Source organism: Balaenoptera acutorostrata, chromosome 2 (assembly GCF_949987535.1).
Source record: "Balaenoptera acutorostrata chromosome 2, mBalAcu1.1, whole genome shotgun sequence".
Lineage (NCBI taxonomy): Eukaryota > Metazoa > Chordata > Mammalia > Artiodactyla > Balaenopteridae > Balaenoptera > Balaenoptera acutorostrata.
In genome coordinates, this window is record NC_080065.1 from 14,468,213 (window position 1) to 14,496,188 (window position 27,976).

Consider the following 27,976-nt stretch of genomic DNA (forward strand, 5'->3'; position numbering starts at 1 on the left):
TATTGATCCAAAAAATTGATCAACGGACAAGTTACCCTAGGGATAACAGCGCAATCCTATTCTAGAGTGCATATCGACAATAGTGTTTATGACCTCGATGTTGGATCAGGCCATCCCAATGGTGTAACCGCTATTAAAATTTCATTTGTTCAATGATTAAAGTCCTACGTGATCTGAGTTCAGATCAGAGCAATCCAGGTCAGTTTCTATTATGTATTTCTCCCAGTACGAAAGGACAAGAGAAATAAGGCCCACTTTAAACAAGCGCCTTTAAAGCAATTAATGATATAATCTCAACTTAATAAGTAAACACTAAACAACCACCCAAGACCAGGGTTTACTTAGGGTGGCAGAGCCCAGTAATTGCGTAAAACTTAAGCCTTTATACCCAGAGGTTCAAACCCTTTCCCTAACAAAATGTTTATAATTAATATCCTAATGCTTGTTATTCCTATTCTTTTAGCCGTAGCATTTTTAACATTAGGAGAACGAAAAATCTTAGGCTACATACAACTCCGAAAAGGACCAAACATTGTAGGACCACATGGCCTACTTCAACCCATTGCCGACGCAATCAAACTATTCATTAAAGAACCACTACGACCAGCTACATCTTCCACCTCCATATTCATCATCGCACCAATCCTAGCCCTGACTCTAGCCCTAACAATATGAATTCCCCTACCCATGCCATACCCCCTCATTAACATAAACCTAGGGGTGCTATTTATACTAGCCATAACAAGTCCAGCCATGTACTCTATCTTACGGTCCGGATGAGGCTCCAACTCAAAATATGCACTAATTGGGGCTCTACAAGCAGTAGCACAAACAATCTCATAGGAGGTAACACTAGCAATTATTCTTTTATCTGTACTCCTAATAAATGGGTTTTTCACCCTATCAACCCTCACCACAACACAAGAGATGGTTGATCTTCCCATCATGGCCACTGGCCATAATATGATTTATTTCTACCCTAGCAGAGACCAACCAAACCCCGTTCGATGTAACAGAAGGAGAAACCGAGCTCTTATCCGGCTTTAATGTAGAATACGCAGCAGGCCCTTTCACTATGTTTTTCTTAGCAGAATACGCTAACATCATTATAATAAATATACTCACAAAAATCCTGTTCCTGAGAGCATTTCATAACCCACATACACCAGAGCTATATACAATCAACTTCATCATCAAAATACTGTTATTAACAATATCCTTCCTATGAATTTGAGCATCCTACCCTCGATTCTTATATGACCAGTTAATACACCTTCTCTGAAAAAATTTCCTGCCTTTGACACTAGCCCTGTGCATATGACACGTTTCACTACCCATCATAATGGCAAGCATCCCCCCACAAACATAAGAAATATGTCTGATAAAAGAGTTATTTTGATAGAGTAAATAATAGAAGTTTAAGCCCACTTATTTCTAGAACTATAGGAATTGAACCTACCCTTGAGAATTCAAAATTCTCCATGCTACCATATTACACCACATTCTATAGTAAGGTCAGCTAAATAACACAATGGGTCCATACCCCGAAAATGTTGGTTTATGTCCTTCCCGTACTAATAAACCCCATTATCTCTATCATTATTTTAGCAACTGTCGTCTTAGGGACTATGGTTGTAACAAACAGCTCGCACTGATTACTAGTCTGAATTGGGTTTGAAATAAATATGCTAACCATTATCCCCATTATAATAAAAAACTTCAACCCACGAGCCATAGAAGCCTCCGCTAAATATTTCTTAACACAAGCCATCACATCCATATTACTTATAATAGCAGTCATCATTAATTTACTCTATTCCGGCCAATGAACCATTACAAAAATATTCAACCCAGCAGCATCAACAGTAATAACAATAGCCCTGGCCATAAAACTAGGACTATCCCCATTTCACTTTTGAGTGCCCGAAGTAACACAAGGCATCCCATTAACGGCAGGCCTAATCCTGTTGACATGACAAAAACTTACGCATCTATCAGTCCTTTACCAAATCTCGCCATCAATCAACCTAAGCCTAATACTATCCGTATCCATGTTGTCCATTCTAATCGGAGAGTGAGGTGGGTTAAATCAAACCCAACTCCAAAAAATCATGGTCTACTCATCAATCACCTACATAGGATGAATAACAGCCATCTTACTGTACAACCCAACTATGACATCTCTAAACCTAGTAATCTACATTATAATAACTCTCACTATATTTGTATTATTTATTCCCAGCTCAGCCACCACTACATTATCACTATCCCACATATGAAACAATACCTATTATCACAACCCTTACCCTAGCCGCCCTGCTGTCAATAGGAGGACTCCCGCCGCTATCAGGATTCATGCCCAAATGAATAATTATCCAAGAAATGACAAAAAACAATAACATTATTTTATCCACACTAATAGTTATCACAGCACTACTTAGCCTGTATTTCTACATGCGACTCACATACTCCACAGCACTGACCATGTTCCCTTCCACAAACAACATAAAAATAAAATGGCAATTTGATTCTACAAAGCAAATAATCCTCCTACCAACCATGACCGTAATATCCACAATACTCCTGCTCCTCACACCAATACTACCAGTGTTGGAATAGGAATTTAGGTTAAACTAGACCAAGGGTCTTCAGAGCCCTGAGCAAGTATAATTTACTTAATTCCTGCCTAATAAGAATTGCAAGGTTATATCCTACAATTGAGTGCAAATCAAACACTTTAATTAAGCTAAATCCTCACTAGATTGGAGCGATACATCTCCCACGATTAGTTAACAGCTATATATCCTAGTCAACTGGCTTCAATCTACTTCTCCCGCCGCCCCAGCAGAATTGAAGCTGCTTCTTTGAATTTGCAATTCAATATGAACAATTCACCACAGGGCTTGGTAAAAAGAGGACTTAACCCCTGTCTTAGATTTACAGTCTAATGCCTACTCGGCCATTTTACCTATGTTCATAACGCTGATTATTCTCAACCAACCACAAAGACTTTATACTTGCTATTTGGTGCCTGAGCCAGAATAGTAGGTACCTGCCTGAGCCTACTAATTCATGCTGAACTAGGCCAGCCCGGAACACTGCTCAGAGACGACCAAATCTACAACGTGGTACTGACAGCGCATGCGTTTGTAATATTTTTCTTGAGTCATGCCCATCATACTTCGTGGTGTCGGAAATTGGCTGGTGCCTCCAATGATCAGAGCATCAGATATGGCTTTCCTCTGTGTAAATAACATGAGTTTTTGACTACTCCCTCCTTCTTTCTTATTATTGCTGGCATCGTCAATAGTTGAAGCCAATGCAGGTACAGGCTGAACTGTGTATCCTCACTTGGCCGGAAATTTAGCACATGCAGGGGCTTCAGTTGACCTTACTATTTTTCCCCTACATTTAGCTGGTGTGTCCTCAGCTCTAGGGGCTATTAATTTTATTACCACTATTATCAATATAAAGCCACCTGCTATATCCCAGTATCAAGCACCACTATTTGTACGATCAGTATTAATCACAGCAGTATTATTTCTATTATCCTTCCCTGTACTAGCAGCCAGAGTCACTATATTACTAACTGAAGCTTAAACACAACCTTTTTTGACCATGCAGGGGGAGGGGATCCAACCTTTTATCAACACCTGTTCTGATTCTTTGGACACCCTGAAGTATATATTATAATCCTGCCCGGTTTCAGGATATTTTCACACATTGTAACCTATTACTCAGGAAAAAAAGAGTCTTTCGGATATATGGGCATGATGTGAGCTATAATATCAATCGGATTCTTAGGGTTCATTGTATGAGCGCACCACATGTTCACAGTAGGTGTAGACATTGACACACAAGCATATTTTACATCAGCCACTATAATTATTGCTATCCCAACAAGGGTAAAAGTGTTTAGCTGAATAGCAACACTCCACGGGGGTAATATTAAATGGTCCCCAGCCATGATGTGGGCCCTAGGTTTCATCTTCCTTTTCACAGTCGGCAGGCTAACAGGTATTGTCCTAGCTAATTCATCATTAGATATTGTCCTTCATCATACCTACTACGTAGTTGCACATTTTCACTACGTCCTCTCAATGGGAGCTGTCTTTGCTATCATAGGAATGTTTGTACAGATTCCCACTATTCTCAGGATATACACTCAACTCAACATGAGCAAAAATTCACTTCATAATCATATTTGTAGGCGTCAACATAACCTTCTTCCTACAACATTTCTTAAGTCTATCCAGCATGCCTCGACGATACTCCAACTACACAGATGCTTACACAACATGAGATACTATTTCATCAATAGGCTCATTCATCTCACTAACAGTTGTCATATTGATAATTTTCATTATCTGAGAGGCATTCACATCCAAACGAGAAGTCCTAGCAGTAGAACTTACTACTACAAACTTAGAATGGTTGAATGGATGTCCTCCACCATATTATATATTTGAGGAACCAACTTACATCAATCTAAAATAATCAAGAAAGGAAGGAATTGAACCCTCTTTTATCGGTTTCAATCCAACACCATAACCGCTATGTCTTTCTCCATAAACGAGGTATTAGTAAAAATTTATGTAACTTTGTCAAAGTTAAGTCACAGGTGGAAATCCTGTATATCTCTATGGCATATCCTTTCCAACTAGGATTTCAAGACGCAACATCACCCATCATGGAAGAATTACTACACTTTCACAACCACACACTAGTAATTGTCTTCTTAATTAGTTCTCTGGTTCTTTATATCATTTCACTAATGTTAACAACTAAGCTAACATATATCAGCACAATAGACACACAAGAAGGAGAAACCATTTGAATGATCTTACCGGCCATTATTTTGATTTTAATTGCCCTGCCATAACTGCGAATCCTCTACACGATAGATGAAATTAACAACTCATCTCTTACTGTAAAAACTAAAGGTCACCAGTAACATTGAAGTTATGAGTACACTGACTATGAAGATTTAAGTTTTGACTCCTATATAATCCCAACATCAGACTTAAAACCAGGGGAGTTATGACTGCTAGAAGTAGACAACCGAGTAGTGTTACCCATAGAAATAACAATCGGAATACTAATCTCCTCTGAAGATGTATTGCACTCATGAGCTGTACCTTCCCTAGGCCTAAAAACAGATGCAATCCCAGAACGCCTAAATCAAACAACCCTAATAGCAACACCACCAGGTTTGTATTACAGACAGTGTTCAGAGATCTGTGGGTCAAACCATAGTTTCATGCCTATTGTCCTCAAACTAGTACCCCTAAAATACTTTGAAAAATGATCTGCATCAATATTATAAACTCATTAAGAAGCTAGGCAGGGGGCTTCCCTGGTGGCACAGTGGTTGAGAATCTGCCTGCCAATGCAGGGGACATGGGGTTTGAGCACTGGTCTGGGAAGATCCCACATGCTGTGGAGAGGCGAGGCCCGTAAGCCACAACTACTGAGCCTGCGCGTCTGGAGCCTGTGCTCCGCAACAAAAGAGGCCGCGATAGTGAGAGGCCCGCGCACCATGATGAAGAGTGGCCCCCGCTTGCCGCAACTAGAGAAAACCCTCACACAGAAACAAAGACCCAACACAGCCAAAAAGAAATAAATAAATAAATAAAATTTAAAAAAGAAAAAAAGAAGCTAGGTGGCGTTAATCTCTTAAATTAAAGACCTAGAGCTAAGACTCTCCTTAATGGTATGCCACAATTAGATACATCAACATGATTCATTACCATTTTATCTATGTTTCTAGCACTGTTTATTTTATTTCAACTAAAAGTCTCAAAGTACACTTATTACTCCAACCAAGAGTCAACACACACCAAAGTGCAAAAACAGTCCACCCCTTGAGAAACAAAATGAACGAAAATCTATTTGCCTCTTTCATAACCCTGACAATAATAGGTCTCCCTATAGTTATTTTAATTATTATGTTTCCAAGTATTTTATTTCCAACATCAAATCGACTAATTAATAATCGCATAATTTTTCTTCGACAATGACTAGTCCTCCTCACATCAAAACAAATAATAAGCATCCACAATCACAAGGGGCAGGCTTGATCATTAATACTAATGTCACTCATTCTATTTATTGGGTCAACCAACCTTCTAGGGCTACTACTCCACTCATTTACACCTCCCTCGCAGCTCTCAATAAACGTAGGAATAGCAGTTCCCCTATGAGCCGGCTCTGTGATTACAGGTTTTCGTAACAAAGCAAAAGCATCTTTAGCTCACTTCCTACAACAAGGAACACCCACCCCCTCATCCCCATACTAGTAATTATCAGGACTATCAGCCTATTTATCCAACCAGTATCACTAGCCGTGTGATTAACAGCCAATATTACAGCAGGAAACTTGTTGATTCATCTAATCGGAGGGGCGACTCTAGCATTAATAAGTATCAGCACTGCTACAGCTTTTATTACATTCATCATTCTTATCCTATTTACTATCCTCGAATTTGCCGTTGCTATAATTCAAGCCTATGTGTTTACCCTCCCAGTAAGCCTCTACCTACATGACAATACATAATGACCCACCAGACCCATGCATACCACATAGTAAACCCCAGTCCTTGACCTCTTACAGGAGCCCTTTCAGCCTTCTTAATGACACAGGGCCTAATCATGTGATTCCACTTCAACTTGATAATATTATTAATATTAGGCCTACTATCTAATACTCTAACAATATATCAGTGATGGCGAGATGTCATTCGAGAGAGTACCTTCCAAGGCCATCACACACCAATCGTCGAAAAAGGGTTCGATATGGGATAGTCCTCTTTATTATCTCAGAAGTCCTCTTTTTTACTGGCTTCTTTTGAGCCTTCTATCGCTCAAGCCTCACCCCTGCACCTGAATTAGGTGGGTGCTGAGCGCCAACAGGCATTCGCCCTCTAAACCCTCTAGAAGTACCGCTCCTCAACACTTCCGCGCTACTAGCCTCTGGCGTGTGTATTACTTGAGTCCACCAAAGCCTTATGGAAGGAAATCGCAAGCACGTACTCCAAGCCCTCTTTATTACAATCGCCATAGGTGTATATTTTACACTCCTACAAGCCTCAGAGTACTATGAAGCTCCAGTTACAATTTCAGATGGAGTATTCGGATCAACTTTCTTCAGGGCCACAGGATTCCACTGACTGCATGTAATCATTGGGTCTACTTTCCTTATTATCTCTTTCCTACGCCAATTAAAATACCACTTCACATCCAACCACCACTTCGGCTTTGAAGCCACTGCTTGATACTGGCATTTTGTAGATGTTGTACGACTATTCCTTTACATATCTATCTATTGATGAGGCTCATAATTCTATTAGTATTAATTAGCACAACTGACTTCTAATCAGTTAGTTTCCGTATAGCCCGAAAAAGAATAATAAACTTAATACTGGCTCTACTGACAAACACAGCACTGGCCTCATTGCTCGTACTCATCTCCTTCTGACTCCCCCAGCTGAATATTTACACAGAAAAAGCAAGTCCCTCTGAATGTGGGTTTGACCCCATAGGATCTGCCCACCTGCATTTTTCTATAAAATTTTTCCTAGTAGCAATCACATTTCTTCTCTTCGACCTAGAAATTGCCCTCCTACTTCCCCTCCCCTGAGCAACTCAAACAAATAATCTAAAAACAATACTTACCATAGCTCTGCTCCTAATCTCATTATTGGCAATTAGCCTAGCCTATGAATGAACTCAAAAAGGACTAGAATGAACTGAATATGGTATTCAGTTTAAAATAAAACAAATGAATTCGACTCATTAGGTTATGACTAAACTCCTAATTACCAAGTGCCTTTAGTATACACAAATATTATTATAGCTTTCGGAGTATCCCTTGTAGGACTGCTAATACATCAATCCCACTTAATAGCCTCACTATTACGTCTAGGAGGCATGATGTTAACACTATTCGTCATGGCAACTCTAATGATCCTAAACTCACACTTCACCTTAGCCAGCATAATACCAGTCATCCTGTTAGTGTCCGCAGCCTGTGAAGCCACACTCGGATTATCCTTGTTAGTAATAGTATCAAATATATATGGCGCCGACTACGTGCAAAACCTTAACCTCCTCCAATGCTAAAATTTATTGTTCCTACGATTATACTAATACCCCTGACTTGATTATCAAAAAATAATATAATTTGAATTAATGCTACAGCCCATAGCTGCTAGTTTGCCTCTGAAGCCTGCTTCTCCTTAATCAGTTTAATGATAATAGCCTTAATTTCTCATTAATGTTCTTTTCCGACTTCTTATCTGTACCGCTATTGATCTTAACAATATGACTCCTACCACTAATATTAATAGCCAGCCAATCTCACCTGCTCAAAGAATCACTAACCCTAAAAAGCTATACAACACTATACTAATCATATTACAAACATTTTTAATCATAACATTTACCACCAAAGAACTAATTTTATTTTACATTATATTCGAGGCTACACTAGTTCCTACACTCATCGTCATCACTCGATGAGGTAACCGAACCGAACGGCTCAAGGCAGGGCTCTATTTTCTATTCTGTACACTAGTCGGATCACTCCCACTTCTAGTAGCATTAGTATATATCCAAAACACTACAGGGTCTCTAAATTTCTTAGTACTCCAATACTGAACCCAAACATTACCCAACTCCTGATCCAACGTCTTCATATGGCTAGCCTGCATAATAGCTTTTATGGTAAAAATACCCCTCTATGGCCTCCACCTTTGACTACCCAAAGCACACATAGAAGCCCCCATCGCAGGCTAGTCCTTGCAGCCGTATTACTAAAACTTGGGGGCTACGGCATGCTACGAATTACAGCAATACAGAATTCATAGCATACCCTTTTCTTATGCTTTCCTTATGAGAATAATCATAACCAGTTCAATCTGTCTACACCAAACAGACCGAAAATCACTTATCACATATTCTTCCGTCAGCCATATAGCACTTGTCATTGCAGCTATTCTCATCCAGACTCCTCTAAGTTACATAGGAGTCACCACTTTAATAATCGCCCACGGCCTCACATCATCTATATTATTCTGCCTAGCAAACTCAAATTACGAGCGAGTCAATAGCCGAACAATAATCTTAGCCCGAGGCCTACAAACCTTCCTCCCACTAATAGCCACTTGGTGTCTGTTAGCAAGCCTAACAAACTTAGCCTTACTCACAACTATTAATCTGATCAGAGAACTGTTCATAGTTATATCGTCCTTCTCATGATCAAATTTTACCATTATCTTAAGAGGAACCAACATTGTAATTACAGCCTTATACTCTCTATATATACTAATTACAACACAGCGCAGTAAATACACACACCATACACCGTCTTTCACACAAGAAAATGCCCTTATAGCCCTCCACATTCTACCCTCCTACCCTTGTCACTAAACCCCAAAATCATCCCAGGCCCCCTGTATTGTAAATATAGTTTTAAAAAAGCACTAGAATGTGAATCTAGTAACAGAAGACTGAAACTTCTTATTTACCAAGGAAGTATGCAAGAACTGCTAATTCATGCCCCCATGCCTAACAGTACGGCTTCTTCAAGCCTTTAAAGAATAGTAGTTATCCTTTGAGATTAAGTCACAACAAAGGACTCAACTGATCTTAGGGAGAGCTATGGAGATAGGAGGGTCCTTAGAGTTGTTTCCCATTGACAAAAGGAGACAGAATTTTTATCCTCTCACAGTCACTGGAAATAAGCTTCCCCTGGAGGTGGGGCATAACCTTAGAAGAGGCAGCTCCTTTGGCTGAGGGCAAGTCCTCAAGAGGGACTGAGATGTGAATCTTTGGCAAGCATCAGTCTCAGAAACTGGAGAAATGAATGCCTTGGTTCTGACGGGGGATCTGGGCAGTGCACCATGTAGCCAATCACAGTCTACCCTGGCACTATTAATTGCTGTTTGCCTCATAAACATCTTATCAAGGAATATCTCCTCCAAGGAATCAAGGAATATCTCCTCCAAGATTCAAATTTGTCTCTTTTCCTACAGAAAATTACAAGAGAAAGGATAGAGGGGTAAGCTACGTCTTCTGCTGCTGCTAGTCTATGGGGGCAATCAAAGGAAAATATTACAAAAGAAAATTACTCAGATCAGCATGTAAAGATATTAAAAACTTGTGCCATATGTAAAGTATATAACAGGCAATGGCATTCATACACAAAACAGATGTCCACTAGATTCTGAGTTCTTTGAAAGCAGGGATTATGTCTTATTCATCTTTGTATGCCAAACACCTGCCACAATGCCTTGCAAAGAAGAATGCTTGATAAATATTTTATGACTGAGGGAGCCAATTAATTAAGGAATTGGTGAATATAAATTCTGTGCTTACATTCAAAATTAATTTCAACTGTCTAGTAAATGATTTGTCTGAGGTTGACTGAGATACGTTTTAAATAAAGTTGCGAACATAAAAAGTATCCTCACAGGATTTTATCATATATAGTAGCCTGTGTTATTCAACAAATACTATTAAAGCTAGCATATATTGATTAAGGATAAATTACATGACAAGATGCTGCTAGGTGTTAGGAAGTAGGATAAATAATGCATAGTTCCTTCCTCCAAGGAACTTATAGTTTTCTCGTGATGGTAACATTTATGTGAAAACTAATTTTGATCAGACAAAATAACATAAGATTTAAGTAGCAGTATGTGGTTGAGAGTGATAATTCTTTACTCAGCTACCATTTTTCCCTCCTTGAGTGACAGAACCAATTTTTAGCTGGATACACAACCCCCCAGAGTAATTGATCCCCAGCCTCCTTTATTGCTGCAGTAGCCATGTGTTATGGACTGAATATTTGTGTCCTCCCTAAAATTCATACTTTGAATTTTAACCCCCAATATGATGGTATCAGGAAGTGAGGCCCTTGGGAAGTGATTAGATCATGAGAGTCAAGCCCTCATTAGTCCCCTTACAAAAGAGATCCCAAGAGCTCCCTCACCCCTTATACCCTGTGAGGACACAGTGAGAAGATAGTGGTCCACGAACCAGGAAGAAAGTTCTCACCAGACACTGAATCTGCCAGCTCCTCAACTTTGCAGCCTTCAGACTGTGAGAAATAAATGTCTGTTGTCTAACCGTCTCAGGTTACGGTATTATTGTTATAGCAGCTAAGCTAAGACACCATGTGACCAATCTCTGGGGGATGGAGTGTTAACAAGTGTTCTGTGAGATTCCAAGAAAGTTTTTTTAAAAGAAGCTGACTCCTTCCCTCCAGCTGAATCTCTAGAATGGGGACATAATGAGCAGAGTTCCAGAAACCATCATGTACCATGACGTAACCGTGAGGAAGGAAGCCACATGCTGAGAATAGTAAACAGTAAACAGCCTGAGTCTCTGGTGATTATGAAGCCACCACACTATCAGTGGGAAAAAAAAAAGAAACTTCTGTCATTCTTAATCCACTTTATCTTGCTTATATTTGTTTGTATACTTTATCAAATAAGGGCAAACCTAGGATACTAGAGGAGTGAAAAAGCAATCATTTATTCTTATAGGAGAATTGGGAGTTTTAGGGAGGAGGTATCTTTTGAGCTAGACCTGGGAGAATGAGAAAAAGTTGTTCGTCTATAAATTCTGAATTCAACTTTTATCATTAGCCTGAAAAAAATTGGAGGTGTACGTTAAGATATTTGTGTACAATCCATTCTGAAGGAATAGTCAGTAATAAGAGATCTATTTATTGAGGTTCAGTTGTTCCAGGCTTCCTAATTAGCTATGGCTATATTGAAAAGTGTTCTTTGAATCCCTGAAATGAAACCCATAATTTATTTGCCTATGAAAGACAAAAGTATCATACAGCAACTTATAATTTTAAAATCACACTTTAAAAATATACATAACAGCCAATTATGCTTTCAAAACAATTAATTTTGAAGGCAGAAATATATAAATGTATATTTTCATGTATATATGAAAATGAGCTACTTAGACACCATTAAATATAGAATGCATTATTTTTGCATCATATTCAATATAATAAGATGTGGTACAGAGTCTTCTGCAGATACCTGTGCAAAACTGATAGAAGAATCTTTCACTCTGTTGACAGTTATTTGTAGACTGCAGCAATTTTTGTGAAGTAGGTTACTACCTTCCTTGACATATATTCCTAAACATATGAATACACAGGTTGACATGCATTCCCAGAAAGAGTGCATATGAGGTTTGGAAGAAGGAGGAAGGAGAATATTGGGGAGCTATTGCAAATTCATAATATTGTAACTAACCTAAATATGTTCTTAGAAAGAACCCTGAAGTGAATATTTTGGTAAAGCAAATAATGTTTCTGTAATTTTTTGAAATTGTTTGTCAAAACCTATCAAGAACTGTGTAGAGTCTGAGATTTACCCTTCTTGCCAGCTAACAGGTTGCAAGGTAACCAGTTTCCTCGATGCTGATGGAAGAACCGACACTCCTGGTTCAGAGACAAAGGGTTTTATTAGTCATGGCCCTGAACCGCAAGCAACATGAGCTTCATGCTCACATACATTTCTCTTCCCTCCGATCCCATGGAGGCAATGCAGAAGGGCACAGGGGGATACTGTACACACAGTAGGCAGGAGTCACAGAACCCAAGTTCTTTATAAAGAAGTGAAAGCAAACTCTCCCAACGTTGGCCAAAGAGGAATATATACTGGACAGTAAACAAATCTGCTCTGCTGTGGAGACAGAAGTACCTGTGTCTTCCGAGGCTATATAAACATCCTTAAGAAGACAGGTAGTGCTTCTGGTTACAAGATGTGCAGAAGAACGAGCAACCCAGGGAATATTCTCAGAGAAGTACAAGCCTCTTGGAACACACAACAAAAGCCAAGTCTCTAGGAGAAGAATCAGGCTGCAAGTATAAGGAATGAAAAGGAGACCAGGAAATCTCTATCTGGAGCAAGTTAGGAAGGAAGAAAGCATGGAATAAGACAAAGTTAGAGAAAGAAGCAAGAGATGGATTATGTTGGGACTTTTAATCCATGGAAAGAAAGCAGGATTTATTCTGAAGACAGAAGGGAATCACTGAGTGTTTTCAAGCAAGGGAGGATCACACTTGGCAATGTAATTTATATTTTTTAAATATTACATCTTAAAATATTACAAGTATTGGCCAATGTGTACAAAGTTTCAGTTCAAGATCAATCAGCCCTAGAGAACTAGTATACAGCATAGGGTCTATAGTCAACAATACTGTATAGTGTATACAATACTTAACACTACTGTATTGTTTAAATTTTATTTAAAATTTTGCTGAGAGAAGATTTTATGTTAAGTGTTTTTATCACAAAATAATAATAAATACAGAAGGTGGGAGGAAGTAATGGGAAAAGATATGGCATTGGCTGCTGTGTTGGGAATCCAAGAAGAAGAGGAAGAGGAGCAAGCAGATCAGTTATAAAAGGAAAAAAGACTATGGAGACAAGGACTAGCATGGCTGTGCGGGTGGTGGAAAGATGGAATCAAAGTCTGTATCAAGTCTGAAGGTAGAGGGGCTTCCCTGGTGGTGCAGTGGGTGAGAATCCACCTGCCAATGCAGGGCACACGGGTTTGAGCCCTGGTCCGGGAAGATCCCACTAAGCCCGTGCTCCACAACTACTGAGCCCGTGTGCCACAACTACTGAGCCCGCGTGCCACAACTACTGAAGCCCGTGCGCCTACAGCCCGTGCTCCTCAACAAGAGAAGCCACCACAATGAGAAGCCCGCGAACCGCAACAAAGAGTAGCCTCCGCTCGCCGCAACTAGAGAAAGCCCGCACGCAGCAATGAAGACCCAACGCAGCCAAAAGTAAATAAATTAAATAAATAAATTTTTAAAAATTAAAAAAATAACTTTGAAGATAGAAACGATAAACATTAGTGATGACTTTCGTGTGAAGCACTGACTAAGAGGAATAAATCAATAATGGTGCTTAGTTTTTTGCCTTGATAAAGTATCATAAATGATGATGACTTCGATTTGAGTGAGGGAAAGAACAAGGATTTTGGAGGGGATGGTGGGAATTAAGAGCTCTATTTTGAAAATATTAAGTTGGGGATCCTCACTGTGCTTTTTAGGGAAGATTATTAGATGGACAGTTGGAAGCATCAGATAGATCAGGGGCTAGATTTGGGCAGAAGATATGTATCTACTGGGAAAGCATAAGTAATATAATATGTAAAGATATAGAAATAGCTGAGGACACTCTATACAGAAAAGAATAGAGAAGGGAACGCTTTGGCAAGGAGATTGACCTGACCAGCTAGGATAGAATAGAAGGAAGGAAAGGCAGAGGAGCAAGAGAAGAGACCACAAATTAGGTAGATGGATGTGCAAAATAGCATGTTGTCATGGAAACGGAGAAGAGACTATTTCAAATACCTGTGTCACAAGCTTCTGAGAAGTCAGGTAACACAAAGATATAGATGTGCCCCTTGGATTTAGTAACATGGAGTTTTCTGATTATCTGAACAAGAATGGTTTCACTGGAAGCCAAAGCCAAATTAAAACTTGATTTAATAGTTCCCACCACCGGAAGATATTATAATTATGTGACACGATAGAGGTATTAGCTAATGCTACAATGGCAGTCATATTGCAATATAAATGTATCAAATCAGTATGTTCACCTTGAACTTATACAATGTTATATGTCAATTATAACTCAATTTTTTAAAGTGAGAAATTTGGTAAAGTTTAAAAATGAGCATTCAGTCATTCAAGGGCATTTCCATTTAATACATTATAGAATATTGCTTATTATGCTATAATCCTATCTACTTTATCAGTAAACTAAGAGATCTTGGAGAACAGAGGCAGTGCCTTTCACCTTGGTATCCAGGGATGTGTAATATGCATTTAACAAAGAATTAAAATAAATTTAAAAAAAGAGCAGATTGAGGAGGAAATGGTAAGTACTTAGGTGAGGAGTGAAGAATGGTAAGCATAGATGACTCCTCTCTGGAGATCTGCTCTGACACATGACAGAGATACAGGGCTAGAGGAGTGTATGAGGTCAAAGAATTTGTTTTTAATGGGAGATGGTGGAGCATATTTTATATTATTGGGAGAGAACCAAAAAAGGCTGTGATGCTGAGACAAAATGGAGGTCAGTCTTTGGAAAGGCAAAGAGGGCAAGTGGGGAAATGTATGTTCCAAGGGCTCAAAGGCAATTCTTCCACAAAATAGAAGGGTAAATGTAAAATCTGTGCATAGGGGAAATCATATTTGTAGATTTGGCATAAAGAGAGAGGAGTTCTACTCTAATGAAACTTCTATTTTCTCAATGAACTATTGTTCCTCATGTTTCTTCTTAACAAAGTGTCTTATTTTCTCAGTGTAAGACGGAGGTCAGGAGTTGAATGTAGAGATGAGGGAGATATTGGGGCAGGTGGGAGGATTGAGAAAAGAGGAAAAAGATAGGAAAAATGAACCTACTAGCAAGAGTAACTCTTTTATTTTTATTATTTTTTTAACATCTTTATTGGAGTATAATTGCTTTATAATGGTGTGTTAGTTTCTGCTTTATAACAAAGAGAATCAGTTATACATATACATATGTTCCCATATCTCTTCCCTCTTGCATCTCTCTCCCTCCCACCCTCCCTATCCCACCCCTCTAGGTGGTCACAAAGCACCTAGAGCTGATCTCCCTGTGCTATGCGGCTGCTTCACACTAGCTATCTATTCTACGTTTGGTAGTGTATATACGTCCATGCCACTCTCTCACTTTGTCACAGCTTACCCTTCCCCCTCCCCATATCCTCAAGTCCATTCTCTAGAAAAGAAATTGAGTTATTTGTAGTGAGGTGGATGGACCTAGAGTCTGTCATACAGAGTGAAGTAAGTCAGAAAGAGAAAAACAAATACCATATGCTAACACATATATATGGAATCTAAGAAAAAAAAAAAAGGTCATGAAGAATCTAGGGGCAAGACAGGAATAAAGAGTAACTCTTTTAGAAGGCTATGACTTTGTTCCTAAAGAATGAACATGAGGGACTTCCCTGGCGGTCCAGTGGTTAAGACGCCACGCTTCCACTGCAGGGGGCACAGGTTCAATCCCTGGTTGGGGAACTAAGATCCCGCATGCAAAAAAAAAAGAATGAACATGATTCTAAGAAGGCTGTGAGTAGTAGAGAGTATAAAGAGAGCGTGGTTCAAAGTGAGGAGTAATTAGGAGGAGAGCTTGATAATACAGGTTGTGTTCACAAGCCTGGCTACACTATGTTAGGTGCCTATTTTAATTCTCAAAAATCATGAGGCTGTATTTTCCTATATACAACTATGTAGAGAAGACCAAAAGGAAACATATAAAATAGTTTGTAACTTATTTAAGGATAGTGGGATTACATATTTCCCCATCTATTTTTCAACTATTCTGCGCTATTGTTTTAATGATTTAATAATATAAATGTTAATTCATAGTATTAAAAAAATCATGAGGAAGGTATGATTTTCCCATTTTACAGTTGAAAAGACCAAGGCTCAGAGATGTAACTCAGTTTTCTTAAGGTTAACCACGACCAATAAGCAGCAGAGTTTGGATTCACGATCAAGTCTGAATCCTAAGCTTGTGTTCTTCTCCCAGCAGTGGAGGGCATTAGAGACCTTATTCAAGGAAGGTATGTGAAGAGATCTCTGCTTCAGGAAGACAATTTTTGTAAAAGTGTGGCTAAATTGGAGGAACAGAGACAAGAGGTAGCAACGAGCTTGGAGAGTATTGCAATTGGCCAGGTACTTGATCAAGGCATAAAGGGAAAGGATATCCTGATGGAAGGGTAGAGACTAGAGACCCATAGGTATGTTAAGTAGGTATTGAGGTGATAGACCCAACATCTACCTAATCATTTCCTCTCCACCAATTTACTTCTATTCTGCTATGGGTGGCTTTAAAAAGGAGATAGTGTCATTTTTCTCTCCCTTCCCTTTTCACCTTCTCCCACAACTTCAGAGTAATTGGGGAGGAGGGAAGAGGAGGGCGGCGGGGAGGGATAGGAGGAGAGGACTTGCAAGGCACTAAGGCAAGCTCAGTCACACTGTCCCAGGAAGTTTCAGGAATAGGTTAGCATGAGTGACCTGGAGTGATTCTAAGCTCTAGAAGGGAGATGCTGGCGTCCCAGGACGCTGGCAAGACAACTGCACTTCAAAACCATCCTCCTCGTGGGCTTGTTTTGCTTGAAAAACACATTCCCCGTTCACTTTGTGTGTGTATGTGAGGACTATGGAAAACTGAAGAGAACACTATTTGAAAACAAATGATCCAATATTACTTTAAAACCAATTGCCTTATGTGGGCATATTCTCAATCTTCTCCACATGTTTGTAATAAGCAGAAACGTTTTCCTAACAGGTGCAGTTGCCACAATGAATGTCACAGCGGGCACACGAGGTGTTTTATCTACAGCTGGGTCATTGAAGCAAAGTGCAGAATAATGAAAATATATGCCTGCTCAGATGTCTTCAGAACAAATCATTTGCCCGATGGTAACTGATTCCACTGAGGGCAGGGGAACACAAGGAAAGTGCTGTGACTCACTCCGTATTTCTGTTGCCACCCGTATAGCTACTCCACAGAGTATAAATAAAATGTGAATTTGGCTTGGGGCAGTATATAATTTCATGTAATTTTTCTGCCTCGGGTTTTCTGTTATTCCTTTTTCATGCAACAGCTTTCTTTGATTTTTTTTTTTTTTTTAATGTGCCATGTAGTATACACTTGTTTCTCTTTTTTCCCCGCATGGTGTGAGGGGATATCCCTGAACAGATGTTGTGTGAAAATTGCCAAACTCATTTTGCATTTCATGTGCCATGTTCAAAGCTACTTTTTGGCGAACACATTGGAGGAAGGTACTCCTTGTTGTGTACTGTACATTGAATAGCGGGAAGGCAGCTGGAAATGCATTGTAACACAGCTCTTGAAAACAGCAGTGTCCTTGAGCACTCCGAGACAGGCAGAAGGAAAAATCTGGCAACAGAATGAGACACAAAGCTTGCACTTACAAGTTTGTTAACGACTAAGCATAATATTACATATTTTTTAAAAGATATCCATAGTAATGAAATGCTCAGGGCAGGGAGGATTTTAACAACTCAAGGAGGCAGTTTCAAAGCATTAAAAATTAGAAAAAGTGCAGGGGAAAAATAAACAACAAACAATTAGTAGCAATATTTCCCCTAAAATCAGTTGGCAGTGAAACTTCATAGGTTAGGTCCTCACCCTCTTAAACACAAACACACAAATACACACACACACACACACACACACACACACATACACCATTTTCCTCCTACCTAAGCTGATATTTGATACTCAAAGCTGTGATAAGAATTAACTGAACTTAACCATTGTATAACCAGCTTATACATTGGTTTTTATTCTCTGTAGTGAAAAGCAGGAGAATAAAATGTAGCCATGTTGAAACACAGCCTATCCTTAAAAGGAGACCCTGCCAGCCTGGCCATTTTTAACCTGGAAGATGCTGACATGATGAACAGAGATGGGAGATATAGGGCTAGATTAAGGGTACCTACAGGTTTTATGGGGAAATGTATTATACACACAGGGAACTGAAAACATTGGAATAAAAGGAGATGGTTACAGAATGCTTTTGACAGAGAACTAATGGTATACCAAAAGTACTGAAATGGTATAAATGTGCACTATAATAGTTTGCTAAGGCTCCCATTACAAAGTATTACAGACTGACTGGCTTAAACAACAGAAATCCATTTCCTCACAGTCCTCTAGTCTGAAAGTTCAAAATCAAGACGTCAGCGAGGTTGGTTTCACTTTGAGATCTCTCTCCTTAGCTTGTAGATGGCCATCTTTTCCCTGTCTTCACATGGTCTACCTTCTGTGCTGTATCTGCGTGCTAATCTCCTCTTCTTAAAAGAACACTGATTACACTGGATTAGGACCCACCACCAAGAACCTCATTTAGCCTTAATTACCTCTTTAAAGACCTTATCAGTCACATTCTAAGGTACTAGTGGTTAGGGCTTCAACACATTAATTTTTTTTTTTTTTAGATTTTGTATCATTTTTATTATAGAAAGATAGAAACTCTGACTGGTATAAAAATTATACAAGTTTCCTGTGGACACTACCACTCCCTGGCATTATCAGAAGGTAAAAAAGTCTTCTTGGATCTCCTACATGTCATCAGGAAGTAATTTTTTGAATAAGAATGATACCTGTACCTAGAGTCTGTCATACAGAGCGAAGCAAGTCAGAAAGAGAAAAACAAATACCGTACACCAACACACACATATATATGGAATCTAAAAAAGAAAAAAAAAGGTTCTGAAGAACCTAGGGACAGGACAGGAATAAAGACGCAGACGCAGAGAATGGACTTGAGGACAGGGGGAAGGGGAAGGGTAAGGTGAGATGAAGTGAGAGAGTGGCATGGACATATCTACACTACCAAATGTAAAATAGATAGCTAGTGGGAAGCAGCTGCATAGCACAGGGAGATCAGCTTGGTGCTTTGTGACCACCTAGAGGGGTGGGATAGGGAGGGTGGGAGGGAGACGCAAGAGAGAGGAGAGGATATATGTATATGTATAGCTGATTCACTTTGTTATAAGGCAGAAACTAACACACCATTGTAAAGCATTTATACTCCAATAAAGATGTTAAAAAAAAAAAGAATGATACCTGTTGAGTTTAATGCACTGGGGTTCATTTTAATGCATTTAAAGTTAAAAAGAAAACTTAGATGTAATAACTTACAGAAATCTGACATGTGTTGGCATTTCTCTGAGTAGCATTAGAAGAACTTGATTTTTGACTTGTAAATTTTCCATCTCTGGTCAAATTCAACATAAAATGTTGTGTTTTTTTTCCCCCCCAAGTCATTCCACAAGTATTTATTTGCCTACAGTGTTTCCAGCAAAGAGGATACAGCAGTTAACAAACCTAAGACCCTGCTTTCATGAAGCTTATGTTCTGGGGAGATGTAGGGGAAGTGAGCCTTAAACACACAAATAGTTGTGTGGTGTAACAGGGATAAGGGCGTGAAGAGAAGTGAGGTGAGGCAAGGGGAGAGAAAGTGAGAAGGTGGATGGAGGGAAGGGGTCTTTCTATTTTATAAAGGAGGTCAGGGAAGCTATCTTTATAAGGTGAGATGTGAACAAAGACTGAAAGGAAGGGAGAGACATGATGCTAATAAGGTCATGGTCCAGAGCATGATCCAGATACAAGGCCATGCCCAGCGGGGTGCTCAGGAACAGTGGGGGGTCTGGAGAGGGGGATGAGGGAGCCAGGAGAGATGAGGTCTGAGAAGTGGTCATGGGAATTCTGGTGACATGGGGCTTATGAGTTGTGGTAAGAATTGGCCTTTTATTGACTGAGAGAGCAAGCTCCTGAAGGGTTCCATCTGACTTATATTTTTATTTATTATTTATTTATTTATTTATTTTAGACTTAATTGATCATATATTTTTATCATGCATCAGTCTTTGGCAAACATAAAAAGGAAAATGTGGACCAACCAAACTGGTAAGGCTTTTCCTAAAGTTTCTTTGTATTCTTTTTTTTTTTTAATATCTCTCTTAATTCTTTTTTGATACAGCAGATTCTTATTAGTCATCAATTTTATACACATCAGTGTATACATGGCAATCCCAATCGCCCAATTCAGCACACCACCCCCAAACCCCGCCGCTTTCCCCCCTTGGTGTCCATACATTTGTTCTCTACATCTGTGTCTCAAACCCTGCCCTGCAAACCTGTTCATCTGTACCATTTTTCTAGGTTCCACATATATGCGTTAATATACGATATTTGTTTTTCTCTTTCTGACTTAGTTCACTCTGTATGACTGTCTCTAGATCCATCCACGTCTCAACAAATGACCCAATTTTGTTCCTTTTTATGGCTGAGTAATATTCCATTGTATATATGTACCACTACTTCTTTATCCATTCGCCTGTGATGGGCATTTATGTTGCTTCCATGACCTGGCTATTGTAAATAGAGCTGCAGTGAACATTGGGGTGCATGTGTCTTTTTCAATTATGGTTTTCTCAGGGTATATGCCCAGTAGTGGGATTACTGGATCATATGGTAATTCTATTTTTAGTTTTTAAGGAACCTCCATACTACTCTCCATAGTGGCTGTATCAATTTACATGCCCACCAACAGTGCAAGAGGGTACCCTTTTCTCCACACTCTCTCCAGAATTTGTCATTTGTAGGTTTTCTGATGATGCCTATTCTAACCGGTGTGAGGTGATAACTCATTGTAGTTTTGATTTGCATTTCTCTAATAATTAGTGATGTTGAGCAGCTTTTCATGTGCTTCTTGGCCATCTGTATGTCTTCTTTGGAGAAATGTCTATTTAGGTCTTCTGCCCATTTTTGGATTGGGTTGTTTGTTTTTTTAATATTGAGCTGCATGAGCAGTTTATATATTTTAGAGATTAATCCTTTGTCCGTTGATTCATTTGCAAATATTTTCTCCCATTCTGAGGGTTGTCTTTTCGTCTTGTTTATGGTTTCCTTTGCTGTGCAAAAGCTTTGAAGTTTCATTAGGTCCCATTTGTTTATTTTTGTATTTATTTCCATTACTCTAGGAGGTGGATCAAAAAAGCTCTTGCTGTGATTTATGTCAAAGAGTGTTCTTCCTATGTTTTCCTCTAAGAGTTTTATAATGTCTGGCCTTACATTTAGGTCTCGAATCCATTTTGAGTTTATTTTTGTGTATGGTGTTAGGGAGTGTTCTAATTTCATTCTTTTACATGTAGCTGTCCAGTTTTCCCAGCACCACTTATTGAAGAGACTGTCTATTCTCCATTGTGTTTGTATCCTTACCTCTTTTGTCATAGATTGGTTGACCATAGGTGTGTGGGTTTATCACTGGGCTTTCTATCTTGTTCCATTGATCTATGTTTCTGTTTTTGTGCCACTACCATATTGTCTTGATTACTGTAGCTTTGTAGTATAGTCTGAAGTCAGGGAGCCTGATTCCCCCAGCTCCGTTTTTTTCCCTCAAGACTGCTTTGGCTATTCGGGGTCTTTTGTGTCTCCAAACAAATTTTAAGATATTTTGTTCTAGTTCTGTAAAAAATGCCGTTGATAATTTGATAGGGATTGCATTGAATCTGTAGATTGCTTTGAGTAGTATAGTCATTATCACAATATTGATTCTTCCAATCCAAGAACGTGGTATATCTCTCCATCTATTGGTATCATCTTTAACTTCTTTCATCAGTGTCCTGATGTTTTCTGCATACAGGTCTTTTCTCTCCCTAGGTAGGTTATTTCCTAGGTATTTTAATCCTTTTGTTGCAATGGTAAATGGGAGTGTTTCCTTAATTTCTCTTTCAGATTTTTCATCATTAGTGTATAGGAATGCAAGAGATTTCTGTGCATTAATTTTATATCCTGCAACTTTACCAAATTCATTGATTAGCTCTAGTATTTTTCTGGTGGCATCTTTAGGATTCTCTATGTATAGTATCATGTCATCTACAAACAGTGACAGTTTTACTTCTTTTCCAATTTGGGTTTTATACTTCAATTTGTTAATATGGTGTATCACATTTATTGATTTGCATATATTGCAGAATCCTTGCATTCCTGGGATAAACCCCACTTGATCAGGCTGTATGACCCTTTTATTGTGCTGTTGGATTCTCTTTGTTAATATTTTGTTGAGGATTTTTGCATCTATGTTCATCAGTGATATTCACCAGTAGTTTTCTTTCTTTGTGACATCTTTGTGTGGTTTTGGTATCAGGGTGATGGTGGCCACACAGAATGAGTTTGGGAGTGTTCCATCCTCTGCAATATTTTGGAAGAGTTTGAGAAGGATAGGTGTTAGCTCTTCTCTAAATGTTTGATAGAATTCACCTATGAAACCATCTGGTCCTGGACTTTTGCTTGTTGGAAGATTTTTAATCACAGTTTCAATTTCATTACTTGTGATTGTTCTGTTCATATTTTCTATTTTTTCCTGGTTCAGTCTTGGAAGTTTATACCTTTCTAAGAATTTGTCCATTTCTTCCAGGTTGTCCATTTTATTGGCATAGAGTTGCTTGTAGTAGTCTCTTAGGATGCTTTGTATTTCCGTGGTGTCTGTTGTAACTTCTCCTTTTTCATTTCTAATTTTATTGATTTGAGTGCTCTCCCTCTTTTTCTTGATGAGTTTGGCTAATGGTTTCTCAATTTTATCTTCTCAAAGAACCAGCTTTTAGTTTTATTGATCTTTGCTATTGTTTTCTTTGTTTCTATTTCATTTATTTCTGCTCTGATCTTTATGATTTCTTTCCTTCTGCTAACTTTGGGTTTTGTTTGTTCTTCTTTCTCTAGTTCCTTAGGTGTAAGGTTAGATTGTTTATTTGAGATTCTTCTTGTTTCTTGAGGTAGGCTTGTATAGCTATAAACTTCCCTCTTAGAACTGCTTTTGCTGCATCCCTTAGGTTTTGGATTGTCGTGTTTTCATTGTCATTTGTCTCTAGGTATTTTTTTATTTCCTCTTTGATTTCTTCAGTGATCTCTTGGTTATTTAGTAACATATTGTTTAGCCTCCATGTGTTTGTGTTTTTTATGTTTTTTTTTCCCTTTAATTCATTTCTAATCTCAAAGCGTTGTGGTCAGAGAAGATGCTTGATATGATTTCAATTTTCTTAAATTTACTGAGGCTTGATTTGTGCCCCAAGATGTGATCTATCCTGGAGAATGTTCCTTGTGCACTTGAGAAGAAAGTGTAATCTGCTGTTTTGGGATGGAATGTCCTATAATTATCAATTAAATCTATCTGGTCTATTGTGTCATTTAAAACTTCTGTTTCCTTATATATTTTCATTTTGGATGATCTGTCCATTGGTGTAAGTGAGGTGTTAAAGTCCCCCACTATGATTGTGTTACTGTCGATTTCCTCTTTTATAGCTGTTAGTAGTTGCCTTATGTATTGAGGTGTTCCTGTGTTGGATGCACCCAAACATATATAATTATATATTTATAATTGTTATATCTTCTTCTTGGATTGATCCCTTGATCATTATGTAGTGTCTTTCCTTGTCTCTTGTAGCATTCTTTATTTTAAAGTCTATTTCATCTGATATGAGTATTGCTACTCCAGCTCTCTTTTGATTTCCATTTGCATGGAATATCTTTTTCCATCCCCTCACTTTCAGTCTGTATGTGTCCCTAGGTCTGAAGTGGGTCTCTTGTAGACAGCATATATATGGGTTTGTTTTTGTATCCATTCAGCAAGCCTGTGTCTTTTGGTAGGAGCATTTAATCCATTCATGTTTAAGGTAATTATTGATATGTTTGTTCCTATTACCATTTTCTTAATTGTTTTGGGTTTGTTTTTATAGGTCCTTTCTTCTCTTGTGTTTCCCACTTAGAGAAGTTCCTTTAGCATTTGTTGTAGAGCTGGTTTGGTGGTGCTGAATTCTCTTAGCTTCTGCTTGTCTGTAAAGCTTTTGATTTCTCCATCAAATCTGAATGAGATCCTTGCTGGGTAGAGTAATCTTGGTTGTAGGTTCTCCCCTTTCATCACTTTAAATATGTCATGCCACTCCCTTCTGGCTTGTAGAGTTTCTGCTGAGAAATCAGCTGTTAACCTTATGGGAGTTCCCTTGTATGTTTTTCCCTTTCTGCTTTCAACAATTTTTCTTTGCCTTTAATTTTTGCCAATTTGATTACTATGTGTCTTGGCGTGTTTCTCCTTGGATTTATCCTGTATGGGACTCTCTGCACTTCCTGGACTTGGGTGGTTATTTCCTTTTCCATGTTAGGGAAGTTTTCGACTATAATTTCTTCAAATATTTTCTTGGGTCCTTTCTCTCTCTCTTCTCCTTCTGGGACTGCTATAATGCGAATGTTGTTGCATTTAATGTTGTCCCAGAGGTCTCTTAGCTGTCTTCATTTCTTTTCATTCTTTTTTCTTTATTCTGTTCTGCAGCAGTGAATTCCACCATTCTATCTTCCAGGTCACTTATCCGTTCTTCTGCCTCAGTTATTCTGCTGTTGATTCCTTCCAGTGTATTTTTCATTTCATTTATTGTATTGTTCATCTCTGTTTGTTTGTTCTTTAATTCTTCTATGTTTTTGTTAAACATTTCTTGCATCTTCTCGATCTTTGCCTCCATTCTTTTTCCGAGGTCCTGGATCATCTTCACTATCATTATTCTGAATTCTTTTTCTGGAAGGTTGCCTATCTCCACTTCATTTAGTTGTTTTTCTGGGGTTTTATCTTGTTCCTTCATCTGGCACATGGCCCTCTGCCTTTTCATCTTGTCTATCTTTCTGTGAATGTGGTTTTTGTTCCACAGGCTGCAGGACTGTAGTTCTTCTTGCTTCTGCTGCCTTCCCTCTGGTGGATGAGGCTATCTAAGAGGCTTGAGCAAGCTTCCTCTAACATATGAATTTTGGAGAGACACAATTCAGCCTATAACGTGTACCAAATGAATTGACGTCACACTGAACACTTGTTACTGTAAAGAACTGACATGCCTGTTCCTTGTCTCCAAGGAGCTTACAAATGAGTGTGACATATAGTGCCTATAGATCCCTATAATAAAGTATCCTTCACAGAGCACTAGAACATACATGTTAAAGGACTACAAATGATTGAATAGCCAAGTCGATGAAATCAAAGGAGACACACAGAACATGTGACATTTGATCTGTGACTTGAAACATGATCAGGAATTCACTAAAAAGAGAGGTATTATGAAGACTATATCCGAGGGGACCATGGCAGCCTGGCAAAGGCATAGACATTTCAGAGGGACTTAGTTAAGGCTTAAGATATCCCCAGGCACAAGCAGTGAATTAGTACAAATGTCATTAAAACTGCAACCTCTAAGAGCCATAATATATTCCAGAAAATGAAGGGAAATCCTATATTATGTATAAAATTCAACTTTAAGGTTGGGTCTTCACGATTTTTGTACCAAGCTATTGCTCCAACCTTGGAGTCTTAAAACAGTATTCAAAATTTGACATTGGGAATTCCTGACCCCCCAGGAGCTTGGAAGAGAGATGCATTTAAATCCGAATTAGGGGGCTTCCCTGGTGGCACAGTGGTTGAGAATCTGCCTGCCGATGCAGGGGACATGGGTTCGAGCCCTGGTCTGGGAAGATCCCGCATGCCGTGGAGCAACTAGGCCCGTGAGTCACAACTGCTGAGCCTGCGCGTCTGGAGCCTGTGCTCCACAACAAGAGAGGCCGCGATAATGAGAGGCCCGCGCACCGCGATGAAGAGTGGCCCGCACTTGCCGCAACTAGAGAAAGCCCTCGTACAGAAATGAAGACCCAACACAGCCATAAATTAAATAAAATAAATAAATAAAATAAATTTTAAAAAAAAATCCGAATTAGGATACAAGCTAAAACAATCACACATATGTGGGAAGGTGGCTTTATGTACACAATGGACTTATCTACCAGGGACTGTCATCACATTTAGATGCGGTTCAGGAATTTTTGTGACATTTTCTCTCTCATTCATCTTAGAAAACTCAAGATTTGACTGCCTCATTAACCAGAAAGATAATTCTTTTAGTAGGAATGGTGGATATGACCATCTTATGTGACTGTGTACATTTTGTAAAATCATCAACTAAGGACATACTCATCTTTTTAGGTTAATCTATAACAACTCAGTTTATTTCTCTGGCCAAGGTCAATCACACAGTCCTTGGAATACTATTGATGTAGCTTAAATGGAATTCACAGAAGTGGAAAAGAATAAGCTTCCTGTTGATATGTGATGTACATCTGATTCCTGACTTAACAGTACTCATCAATTCACACATTCTAGCTCAATCTCTCAAAAACACAGTATTTATTTGTAGCACACCTTGTGTTGTAACACCCTGAAAAACAAAAAAACCTGGTTACTAATTCTAGACAAGGAGCTACCTAATTATTTGTCTATTCTGAGGTGTGCAATCCCTAATTGTGTGCCTATCTTGTATCCATTCAATCCATAGATAATAATAACTAGAAAGATCTTCTCGCCAGAACTCTGTGAGATGACAAATAATAGGTTGAGAATAATTGAGACCACTGTGCCCACAAAGATTCAAGCACAACAAACCAATAAAGATATACAATAGATTCTGATATTAGTCTCCATGTCTCTTTTAAAAAATACTGTGGCTAAGGAAAAAGTTTTGATGCTGCGTGTCTTCTGTTTTCCCAGTCCCAAGCCATCTAAGTGAGATACAAGCTTCTTGCTTCAGAACCTTTTACTGAAGTCTTAGATTTTGCAGATGTACTTGCTCAAAATGTAACTTTTGATTATTGGGTGTCTATCAGCTGATTTTTTCAGAATAGCTTGCTTTCATTTAGTAAACTCAGCAAACTAATACATGTGACGGTATGGTACCGTGGTGCTCTTTCTCTCACCCAGCCCAGTGGATCTGGGTCTCCTAGACCTGGCAACAAGGTTAGAAAAGCAAAGAGTAAGAGTGAGTTGTAGCAATGAGGGGCAAAGGATGACAGTTGTTGAAAATCATCTTTAAGATCTGACATTTTCTATGTGCCTCATTAAACATGTCACCAGAAGTATACCACAACTTCAGTGTTTAAATGTCTTGCCCAAAGTGAAGGGTCTATCTCAGCACTAAGGCTGAGTATACATTGTATTCAGCAAGCACAGACTGATTTTCTTTAACTTTAGATATAAATTATGATGACTTACATAAAAGAAGCATTCCAAATATTTTTTATGTTAGCAGAAAATCCTACCATCACCTAGCTAGTCTCTAATTGTCCAAACACAGGACATTTTAATTTTTATTTATTTATTTATTTATTTATGGCTGTGTTGGGTCTTCGTTTCTGTGCGAGGGCTTTCTCTAGTTGTGGCAAGTGGGGGCCACTCTTCATCACGGTGCGCGGGCCTCTCATTATCGCGGCCTCTCTTGTTGCGGAGCACAGGTTCCAGACGCACAGGCTCAGTAATTGTGGCTCACGGGCCTAGTTGCTCC

General features: G+C 38.8%; 2 pseudogenes; both read left to right on the forward strand.

Annotated features, from left to right (window-relative positions):
* Nucleotides 1-4,642: 4,642 nt before the first annotated feature.
* LOC130707351 (cytochrome c oxidase subunit 2-like) lies at nt 4,643-5,308 on the forward strand (annotated as a pseudogene).
* A 568-nt stretch (nt 5,309-5,876) lies between these two features.
* On the forward strand, nt 5,877-6,556 carry LOC130707293 (ATP synthase subunit a-like; annotated as a pseudogene).
* Nucleotides 6,557-27,976: the final 21,420 nt, after the last annotated feature.